At 46.6% G+C, this 10282-nt stretch overlaps 1 protein-coding gene across 1 annotated transcript in view; it reads right to left on the bottom strand.

The window, feature by feature from the left end:
* GPRC5A (G protein-coupled receptor, class C, group 5, member A) overlaps positions 1-9588 on the bottom strand; it is a 15142-nt gene extending 5554 nt beyond the window's left edge. Inside the window, exon 1 of the mRNA XM_012655807.1 lies at positions 9474-9588. The gene's annotated coding sequence lies outside the window, so the exon portion shown is untranslated. The remainder of the gene's footprint in view (positions 1-9473) is intronic.
* Between the last annotated feature and the right edge of the window lie 694 nt (positions 9589-10282).

Below are 10282 nucleotides of genomic sequence, written 5' to 3'. Positions count from 1 at the left end.
GTATTTTACAGATGAGGAAACTGAGGCAGAGAGAGGGCAAGTTACTTGCCCAACATCATACAGCCAGGAAACGGCAGAGCAAGGATATGAATCCAGGTTGTCTGGCTCCAGGACCCATGCTCTCAATGACTCTAGGTGCCACCTCTCCAGTGAATTCTAGCTGGCCTTAAAATGCAATCCTAGATAGTCTCTCTTTCTTTCTTTCTCTCTCTCTCTCTCCCCCCCTCTCTCTCTCCTCTTTCGCTCATCACGTGCTCCATTATGGGCCTATTCCACACTCTCAGTTCAGCCCAGGAAGGATAGGAGCTCCCGGGTGATAGATGATCCACAAAACAGGTGACCTACCAATACATTCGGGATAATCAGGAACTGACCAGAAGTGTAACAGCCTACTTCTGATACATCTGTCCTTATTTCTCAGGGGAATGGCTTCTTTTTCTGCCCCCACAACCTCCATGTGAATTTTAGATCCAAATGTTTGCACCCCTCCTGAAATCTAAATCCTAGGGACTCGGGGCATGAGTGGGAAAATAAATTGGAAAATTGGAAAAGAGAAAGGAGTTTCCACATTCCTCAAAACGGATGGTTCTCAAATTCCCGAGTCAATGTTGGGTAAGACGTTGAAGTTCAACATTGCTAGACAAAGCTATAGTCTGAACAGTTTCTCTGCAAACAATAAATTTTATCCGAATTATTTTACTGCTTATAAGTTTCTATGACACTATTCCTTTTGTTTTGTTGTACGCTGTTTGTGCATGGAATTTTTTTTCTTTAGTTTTCATTTTCCCAACAGGGTTGCTCACTTGATGGTGAGAGGTTCTGAATGGACCAGAAGAGAACTATGGTCTGGCAGGAAAGGGGCCAGAGTCAGTGGAGGGGAAGGCTCGCCGAGACCTCCTCCATAGACAAGCTCAGGGAAAGCTCTCGGCCTCCTCCAGTGCCAAACAGGGACAGAGAATGGGCAGCAAGAAATCAGGAACAAGAGGAAGGGCTGGGAACGGGGAGCAGGAAAAGCTACAAAGCATCAGCTGAATCCTGCCTTTTTCCTTAGAGCAGAAAAACAACTCTCTGTTTCTTCTTCACCACATACCCACAGACGCTTATAAACCACTGTGGGGTACACTGGGGTCAACTGAGGCAAAAAAGAACACCTTCCCTTCTCCTTCATCCCGTCTCTTCAAGATCAAGTCACAAGGCAGAGCAGCACAGCAGGATGCAAAATGAGCCATCGCTCACCATGGAAGGCAAATGAGCATTCCCCTCAGCGTAGAGAGAATCCAAACACCTGCCTCCCTTAGCAATGCAAAATCATCTTTCCAATTAAATGAGCTAGCTGTCGTACCAAAATTATTTTATTCATATAGCAACTAGGACAAAATTATATGTATGTATATGTATATATGCAATCTCACGTGCATACGTATATATGAATGCATACCATGCACACGTCAGAATATTGTGTGTGGTGTGTGAGAGTAAAATAATATCAGATATAGCTTAAATCTACCTTCCTGACTTTTTAATGCAATTTGGCTCTCCAATCCTAACTTTATTTTGTATAGTCATTCATTCAACAGGTATTTACTGAGCACCACCCTGTACTGATCACTGTGCAAGGCACTCAGTGGTAAAGGGGAAAACAGACATATTCCCCACCACAGTGGAAGAGACAGGTGGGTATTGCCTGCCACTACGGCCACAGGCTTCTCGCCACCTTTGCTCCCCATGGATCTGACTCCTGCACGCTCTGCCTTCCTGGAAGCTGCCCCACAGCTGTCCCCGCCATGAGCAGAACACAAAGAGTGGGTTATGTTTCTCCTCTACAGGGCGGTGCAGACAGGTGGAAAAAGAAGGCATATGAGGTTCAGAAACAGGCAACCCCTGAAATATAAGTACCCCAAGTCTGATCTGCTTTGCTTACAACGTCCACTCTCGGTGGTGTGGGACAGGGGAGGTAGAACACCGTGAATACGGAAGAGGGAGAACCGTGTCTCATTCTGGGGCGGCCCCGACAAGGGAAGGGACCCAGGCCCTGTGTACTTCATTTCATTTCTCCACACCCTCTCCGATTACTCACAAGGGTGGTGTCTAGCAGGAAAGGTATTTTCTTCTTCCCTTAGTTCTCTCATTCTCCTCGCCCCTCCCTACCAATTGCTCCTTCCCCACCCTGCAAGGTACTACTGTTTGTGGACAAGCAGCTGTGATCATAATTATCTGACAATTATGAAGGACTTCGAATCTAATGACTCTAAATCTTGACCAAGATTGATGAGGGTCTGGCTAAAGGACAGGTCCGGTGCTAGACAGAGGGACAGTAAGGCAAACACTTGGACCTACAGGCCCCTCACTTCTCATGCAGCTGTGCGGAGGGCCTCCTGGCACCCACAGACCAGGATCTACCAAGTGCAATGGTAACGAATGTGGACAGAGGAGAAAACCAACTTCCCTAAAGTTCAGCTCCACCTCCCACCTCCTGATAATGCAGGGAGATGGAGAAACAGTCCCTGAAGTGCCTTCAAAATATTATTTAAAAAACAAGAAAACTTTTGGAAGTTTTTATTATGGACACTTTTATAATGGAGGCCCATGTATCCATCACTCGGTTTCAAAAATTATCACTACATGGCCAATTTTGCTTCCTCTACATTCCCCACCTTGTTTACTAGATTATTTTTAAGCAAATCCCAGACATCATATAATTTTATCCATAAATGCTTTAGTATGTCTCTCTAAAAGATGAAACCTCCTTCTTAACTACACCTAAGCTAACAATAATCTTTTAATATCAAATATCCAGTAAGGGTTCATATTTCCCAATTCTCTCACAAATGTCTTTAAAGAAAAAAAAAAAACAACTTCTGGCCGGGCGTGGTGGCTCATGCCTGCAATCCTAGCATTCTGGGAGGCTGAGGCAGGTGGATCGCTCAAGGTCAGGAGTTCGAGACCAGCCTGAACAAGAGCGAGACTCCATCTTTACTAAAAATATAAAGGAACTAGCTGGACAGCTAAATATATATAGAGAGAGAGAGAAAGAGAGAGAAAGAGAGAGAGAAAATTAGCCGGGCACGGTGGCGCATGCCTGTAGTCCCAGCTACTCGGGAGGCTGAGGCAGGAGGATCACTTGAGCCCAGGAGTTTGAGGTTGCTGTGAGCTAGGCTGACACCATGGCACTCTAGCCCGGGCAACAGAGCCAGATTCTGTCTCAAAAAAAAAAAAAAAAAAAAAAAAAAAAAACTTCTTAGTAAATATTTTTTATCTGGGTGACTAAGTTTTTTGGAATTATCATTCTTAATTCACCACTATTAACCGTCGTGCATCCCCTCCCCAGCCTGACGGGGACTGCTCAACAGGTCTAAAACGTCCTAAGCACTTTGAATCTAGTCAGAGGACAATGACACTCGCCAGGGTGAGTGACAAGCACGTCTGCCTGAAAAGGTGCTGTGCTGCCCAGAGAACGGCTGGGTGAGGGAAAGACTCCAGGTGGCTGGAAGGGAAGGACAAGATGCTGAAAACTGAAAAGGATTTCTACAAAGCAGTGTTTGAGAAGGAAAAGGGAAGCGATCGGCACGTGGGAAGAGAACTGCCAGGAGCCGGAGCAACAGGCTGGGAGGAGAACCGAAGGGCTGTAGCGAGAAGGAGAAACGAGAATGAGACTACTGGTTGTGTGGACATCATTTGTGACCAGATTCAGGGAAGGGAGACCTAGGGTCCAAGCAAGAAAAGACTTGCTCCTACAAAGACCCAGTGTGGGAGGAGAGAAACAAGTTACTGTCAGACCACACAGAAAGGAAGGGAAGGTCTCGTAGCTCATTCTCACCCTGGATCAGACATGGATTTATGCACTTTACTCACTTAATCCTCATGACAACCTTATGCTACAGCTCATATTATCGTCCTCGTCCTACGATGGCAGCAACTGACGCACGAGTTAGCCGACTCACCCACGGTCCCAGAGCCAGTAAGTGGAAGCGCCAGGATTCCAACACAAATTGAAACTCCGAAGCCACAGGTTTTAACACTGCACATCCCTCTGTCCATTAAGAAGAACTTTCAGGCCAGGAAGGACGTGGTGATTTGAAATGCAGGCGACATCAGCCTTGGTGGCGCCTTACGCTTTGAGTGTGGGTTACATCAGCTCAGGGGCACAGTCTGTCCTTGTGAGTTGCTCCAACTGCTCAGAGCCGTGCACACCTCAAACTCCTGCACACGGCAGAGGGGAAACGACAGTGTGCTCAGGCTGACTGTGTGCTCCGCCGCGGTGGACGCGGAAGGAAAGGAGAGCCGTCACGAGAAGACAAGAAAGTGGCGCAGGTGGCCTCCCAGGGGTCACCCCACTGTGAACCCAAGGCAGTAGCCCTTAAAGCTGACTTATGATCAACCACCAAGTAGAGAAATGGCTTAGGAAGTCCCTGTCCCTCACTAGCAAACCCATCATCCACGTCCTAGCAGGGCCACCCCTTCGATAGCTCTTAAACATGCCCACTTCTCCCCATGCCTAAGTCAGGCCACCAGCCTCTCTCCCTGGACCCCTTCGGAAGCCTTACCTCTCCGTGTCCTGCCCTCTCTGAGCCTCCCACCTGCAGCCAAGGGGAGGAGCCAGAGATCTGCGTGCAAAGCGTCAGGCTCTGCACCATGGGCCCTGCCGACCTCCCCAGACTCACGCCTTGCCACCCCCTCCTGCCCCTGCCCCATGCGAACTTCTTGTCACCCTCCAAACAAGCCCTACTGTCTCACTTCAAACACGCTGTCCTGTCTGCGCGGAACACCCTCCCCCACCTCCCCATGCCCTGCCGCCTTCACTTGACTCACTTTCCTTCTTCCAGGATGTTTTCCTTGACGCTCCAGTCTAGTAAGAGACATCTCAGGAATTCCCAGACTCCCTCAGCTTTTCCTACCCTGAGGGGTAGGCCCTGCCAGTGCCTGTGCGTGTGTAAGTCCGTCTCCCTCTAGGTTGGATGGCTCTGTGCAGGCTGGGACTGAGTCGTTAGACATTCTCTCCCCAGGCACCAGCCTAGCGCCTGACACACGGCAAGTGCCTTCCCAGAATGGACGAGGGAGCAGGTGTGCAGTGCTGGGTGGGTAGGAGTGGAGCTATCCGGGAATAGCAAGAGTCAAGGCCTCCTGAGAGTTCACTGAGCCACACACTGCTGCGTTTAATCCTCACAACAACCCTGTGATTATGTCCCCTTTTTACAACTGAGGAAACTGAGGCACAAAGAAATTAAATAACTTGCACAGAATTCCATGGCTCCTAAAAGCGAGGTCCCTAGACACTAGGTTGTGCACACGGACATGTGGGTCTGGTGCTCAGGAGCGGTTTGGGCTACAAGCACCGACTGACAGTCCTCAGCCCAGAGGTGGTATCTGAAGCCTCAAGAGAAGGAAAGATCACACAGGAAACCAAGGACAGACCCACAGGGAACACCACCTCATCTAAGTAGGAATCAGCAAAGGATGTTAAGAAGAAATCATCAGAAGTTTAGCAACAACAGCAACAACTTTAAAAAGTCCTGGTGGAGTCAGATACTGCAAGGGGAGCAAAGAAGAGTGGGCCTAGGAAGGGACCTTCGGATGTGGCAGTTAGGAGGCACGTCAGCTCCTTTTGTCTGTTATGACCGATTCGGCCTCAATTCGAACTTCAGGCTTTTCTCCAATTAGTCCTCCCACTCACTGTTCCGTCCTTCCTAACACCCATCTCCACCTCTATGCAAGGCAAGCAAGTCCTCCCACAGTACTGTATTTTCTCTCTGGAAGGGAATTCGGGTTCATCCAAGATCTTCTCTTATGAAGTCATGGCCTTTGCCTCAATACATGCATTATTCTTCCAACCAAAAAGCTCCTCTCCCTCCTGTTCACAATCCATTTAACACATTTTTTCAAACTGAGCCCAAAACTTAACCTCTATCAAGAGTTTTTAAAACTATTATTATTATTAATCCCATCTCACTCTAAATTTGTAGATTTCTTCATAGTTTTTACAATTAAGTACTTCTTGGCACTCAAATTTTCCCATATATATTTATATATTCTACATTAGTGTCAGCGCTGACTAGCCTATTGGATAGCAAGCTTCTTAAGAAAACAGAGCAAACCTTCTATTTGTTGGTATCCCCCTCGCCATGTGCTCTATGTGGTCATTGCTGAGCAAATGTTCTGGACCAAGACTGAATGCTGAATATTTACCCAAAGCGAGTTATTTATTAGCAAGTGTGAGTAATGGGGAGGACAAATTTTAAGATGAATATGTGCTGATGCTAATCCATATTTCTATCCAGGCTAAGCTCTTCTAAGGGAGAGTCCCACAGAAATTTCTCTGCCCTTGATAAAGGATTAGTTATGAATGGGAAGTATCTGCAAGGAAATCTCCAGGATCCCCTGTTCTGGGTAGCCATCCAGTTCTGATGACATAAAAGTGACACATCATGGCAACAACTTATGAATAACATCTGAATAACATCACTGAATTGAGTTTCTATGTAGTAACTAAGAGAAACTAAATCATCATAGCACCCGTGGCAGATCAAAACATGTATAACGATAGTGTTTCTCTCATTTCTGCACTTTCAGGTATTTCCCTGAGGGTATTACCATCTTCCTCTTATTCTAAACAAAGAATGTAGACTTTAGATTAATGTGAACATAAAAATAAAATACTGGAAATCTTTTTTTAAAATAAAGCTTAATATTTTGAGTGAAGCTTCCAAATATCTCTTAGGCCCAGAATTCTAAGAAATGAAATTTCCAGAAAATAGAAAAATAAAGTGAAGTCCTCTACTGGTATACTATCTTAAAGCTCTCAAAGAACCCTTCATTTAAATATTTTATTTCAATATATTAATTCATTGGATCCAACAAGTTTAAACCTAAGATCACATCTCTCCTTAGAAGCTTGTATTTCTAAGCCCTGAGAATGGCCCTAACCACCTACCCAGTTGCTAGTAAATCTAAAACTACAATATATACTGTCTAATGGGGCAGAAGATGGAGAAGAATAGACCATATGACCTAAAATTAGATGACAATAACAAGTAACTATTATTACAATAAATGTAAATGGTAACTTTTTTGTCTTGAAAAAGAGACTAAATTAAACTAAACTATGTTATACCTATAAGAACCTAACCTAAAACAAGGGATTCAGAAAGGTTAAGAGCAAAAGGAAGGAAAAAAATAAAAATAAATGCAAAAAGAAGAAATACTAATAGATAATATTTATTTACCAGGTATTGTGTGTCAGACACAAAGCTAAATAGCTTGCTCAAGATAAAAGAATTAAGCAGGAATTGAGGTTTTAGTATCACAAAGTTGTAATCAAGGCAAAAAGGTATCATATGATGGACCAAAAAGCTTGTTTTATAATAGAGATATTCCACACAGAAGATAAAACCATCATAAACTTTTATGCACCTAATATAGCATCAAAATACAGAAAACAAAAACTATTGGAAATACAAGGGGAAATACCATAGTTATATAAGACTTCAATACTTCTTTATCAGTCCTTGGCAGATAAAATACACAAAATGAATAAATAAGATGTTGAAATTTTATAAACGTTCTATGGATACTTTAATGAAAATATTCTCTATCTTCATATCTTATTAGATCTCCATTATTAATCATATAATCAGATCCTCTATATCAATGATCAGCAAATATTTTCTGTAAAGAGCCAGATAATAAGTAGTTTAGGCTTGCAAGCCATACATTTGTAGCATGCAAGCAGCCATAGACAATACATACACAAATGAGCATTGCAGTGTTTCAATAAAACTTTATTTACAAAAAGAGGCTCTGAGCCATATTTAGTCTATGGTTTGCCATCCTTACATCCTTACATCCTTACATGGTTTGCTCTATATGATTGCTTCTACTTAAGTGGTCACGGAACATTTAAAAAAATGAAATTCCCTGCTTATTTAGAATAAAAGAAAAATCTGGAATTCTAAAATAAGAAATTTACAGACCATATATTTTGACCACAATGCAATAAAAACAGGAATAAAAGTAGAAACAAATACCCTGAACTACTCAGAAAGTCAAAGAGTCCTCAAGCAAAAACACTATTCTATTTATTGTTTACTATACCACCATATCATTTCCCCAGCTTAATCTGGATTTTAAACAGCAGTGGACCCAGAATGAGAAGAGTAAAATCACACAGCCAAAATTGTTCTCCATACCCTGTTATCTTCAATTACCACTACAGAGTGAAATACAATAAAGCAGGTTCTAAAGAGGATCCCCAAGGGGACATGTGCATATAGAGGGGCTGGAATCTAAACACAACAAAGGAGCTTGGGGGCCTCCCCAAGATCCATCATAGGGAATTCGAGGCCCAGGTCCTGGCCTGACCATAGTTACACGTTTCTGCAGTGCTGGGAGGGGAAACCAGGCCTCCTGACTCAAGGTTGAGAGCTTTTCCCAGGCAACCAACGGTTCTGCTCATTCCGTTCTGCCCTTGAAGCTCTCGCCTCCTCATACCCTTGGAGGAGCCACTTCTGTCTCCCAGGTAGCACCTCTCCTGACCCTTCCTCCCCCTCACTCCTTCACTGTCCCCGTACCCAGCACACAGACCTGGAGGCCAGAGTGCTGACCTCCAGCCTCACCCCTCTCGAGTCCCCAGCCCATCGCCTGAAGTGGCTAAGGCATTCCCCTTCAGGAATGCACCCTCTGCAGTAGCTGATGTAGCCGAACCCTTCAACAGGTGTGGTGTTTACGAAAGCCTCTGAGGAGAACACCAGTCTGCAGAGAAGTCAGGAATGAAAATCCTTCGAACTCGTTGATCCTGAGCAGGCTCTTTGCTAGCCTTTCCCCTGGATGTTTAAGGGACCAATCTGAACAGCATTCTGGCTATTCTCAAGTCCCGTCTGCAGTTGGTGGTGGAAGGTGGACTCTTAGCTACATTCAACTTCCATCTGCCCGGATCCCTGAGCAACTCGAGGGACACCAGAATGGGGCTGACCACCCCATGCATCCAGAGGAAAGGAGTGGCTTCTGCCTCTATTTTCCCAAATTCAGAAAGGCACTCTTCAGTATCTGGGTAAAGAAGCCCCTGTCACCATCTCCCTCCTCCTGCTCCCACCCCTCGATTTCCACTCCCTCTCCACCCCTAGTGCCTCCCTTCCTCTGAGATCTTTCTCTTTCTCTTCTCTTCCCCCAAAATGATCCCTGCCTGGTCGGATTCCACCTACTCGAAGTTTGTAGAATGCGTTTCAGCTGAAACTATTGCCCTGATTATCTTTTCGCTCTCTGCCGCTATCTCAGCCTGGGAGGCCCAGAAAAAAACCACTAAGTCGAGTTAAACTAGAGGAATCATTTTCCCGGGTTTCTTTTTTTTCCTCTCATAGCCAGCTGTATTCCATTACTAGCATTTCGCTCCCCTTCTGCCCTACCCCTCCCAATGCCCCGCTCTCCCCGATGATTTAAATCTGGAGGCCCGGCGCGCTCTGGGCTCCGTCCACCTCACTTACCCCTGTGCCTGGGCTGTGGCCGTGAACTTGGCGCTGCTTCCCGCGCGTAAGAGGACAGGCAGCGCGCGCGCCCCTCGGTGCTGGGGACCCTCGGGCTGCGATCCCGCCCTCGGCCTCCTCGCGCGGTTATAAAGACGGCTGTCGCCGGAGGGAGGGGGCGCCCCGGGGGTGAGCCCCGGGACAAGGGGCGGGAGGGGGGCGGGTCAGGGGAAAGGACACGCCCATTCCAGGTCCACGGCACTTCGTGCTGTTGTGAAAATAAAGTCCCCGTGCCAGGGAATGAACCAGAAGCTTTCTGACGTCAGAGGCACAGTCACCCCTGAGATGGGCGGGGGGAACCCACCTCGGCGGGACGCGCGCACGGGCCGGTCCCAGGGCTGGGGCCGACAGGCAGGGGCGGAGGAGACCTCTCCTCATCCGCCCTGCAGGCTGTCACCTCCCCGAGGGAGCCAGGTCTGCCTTCCCCGCCAAGGGCAAGGTCTAGCCGGCGAGGTTGTGGCAGCTCCGATGTTAACTCCAGGGGGACGAGCCAGCCTTTCTCCAGTTTTACCCTTAGCTCAGCCTTTCTCTCCAGCACCGCCACCCGCCAGCGCGGGGTGGGTAGCCAGGCTTAGGGACAATGAGGTGGCCACCCTCTCAGGGCTCCCCAGCTCAGTTTGTGGGATCGTGGGTCAGATGAGCACCATTAGTGCTGCCCTGGAGCTGAGAGATCATTATCTCTCTGCTTTCCTAACTACGTCTCCTAACGCCGTGACAATGCAGGCTGATGGGAATGCGGACGCCAGATAAAATTATGAAATAAAGGAATT

The sequence above is a fragment of the Propithecus coquereli genome, unplaced genomic scaffold (genome assembly GCF_000956105.1).
Source record: "Propithecus coquereli isolate 6110/MARCELLA unplaced genomic scaffold, Pcoq_1.0 Scaffold487, whole genome shotgun sequence".
Lineage (NCBI taxonomy): Eukaryota > Metazoa > Chordata > Mammalia > Primates > Indriidae > Propithecus > Propithecus coquereli.
The sequence above is the reverse complement of the archived record's forward strand: the minus strand, read 5'-3'. Positions and strand labels throughout refer to the sequence as shown.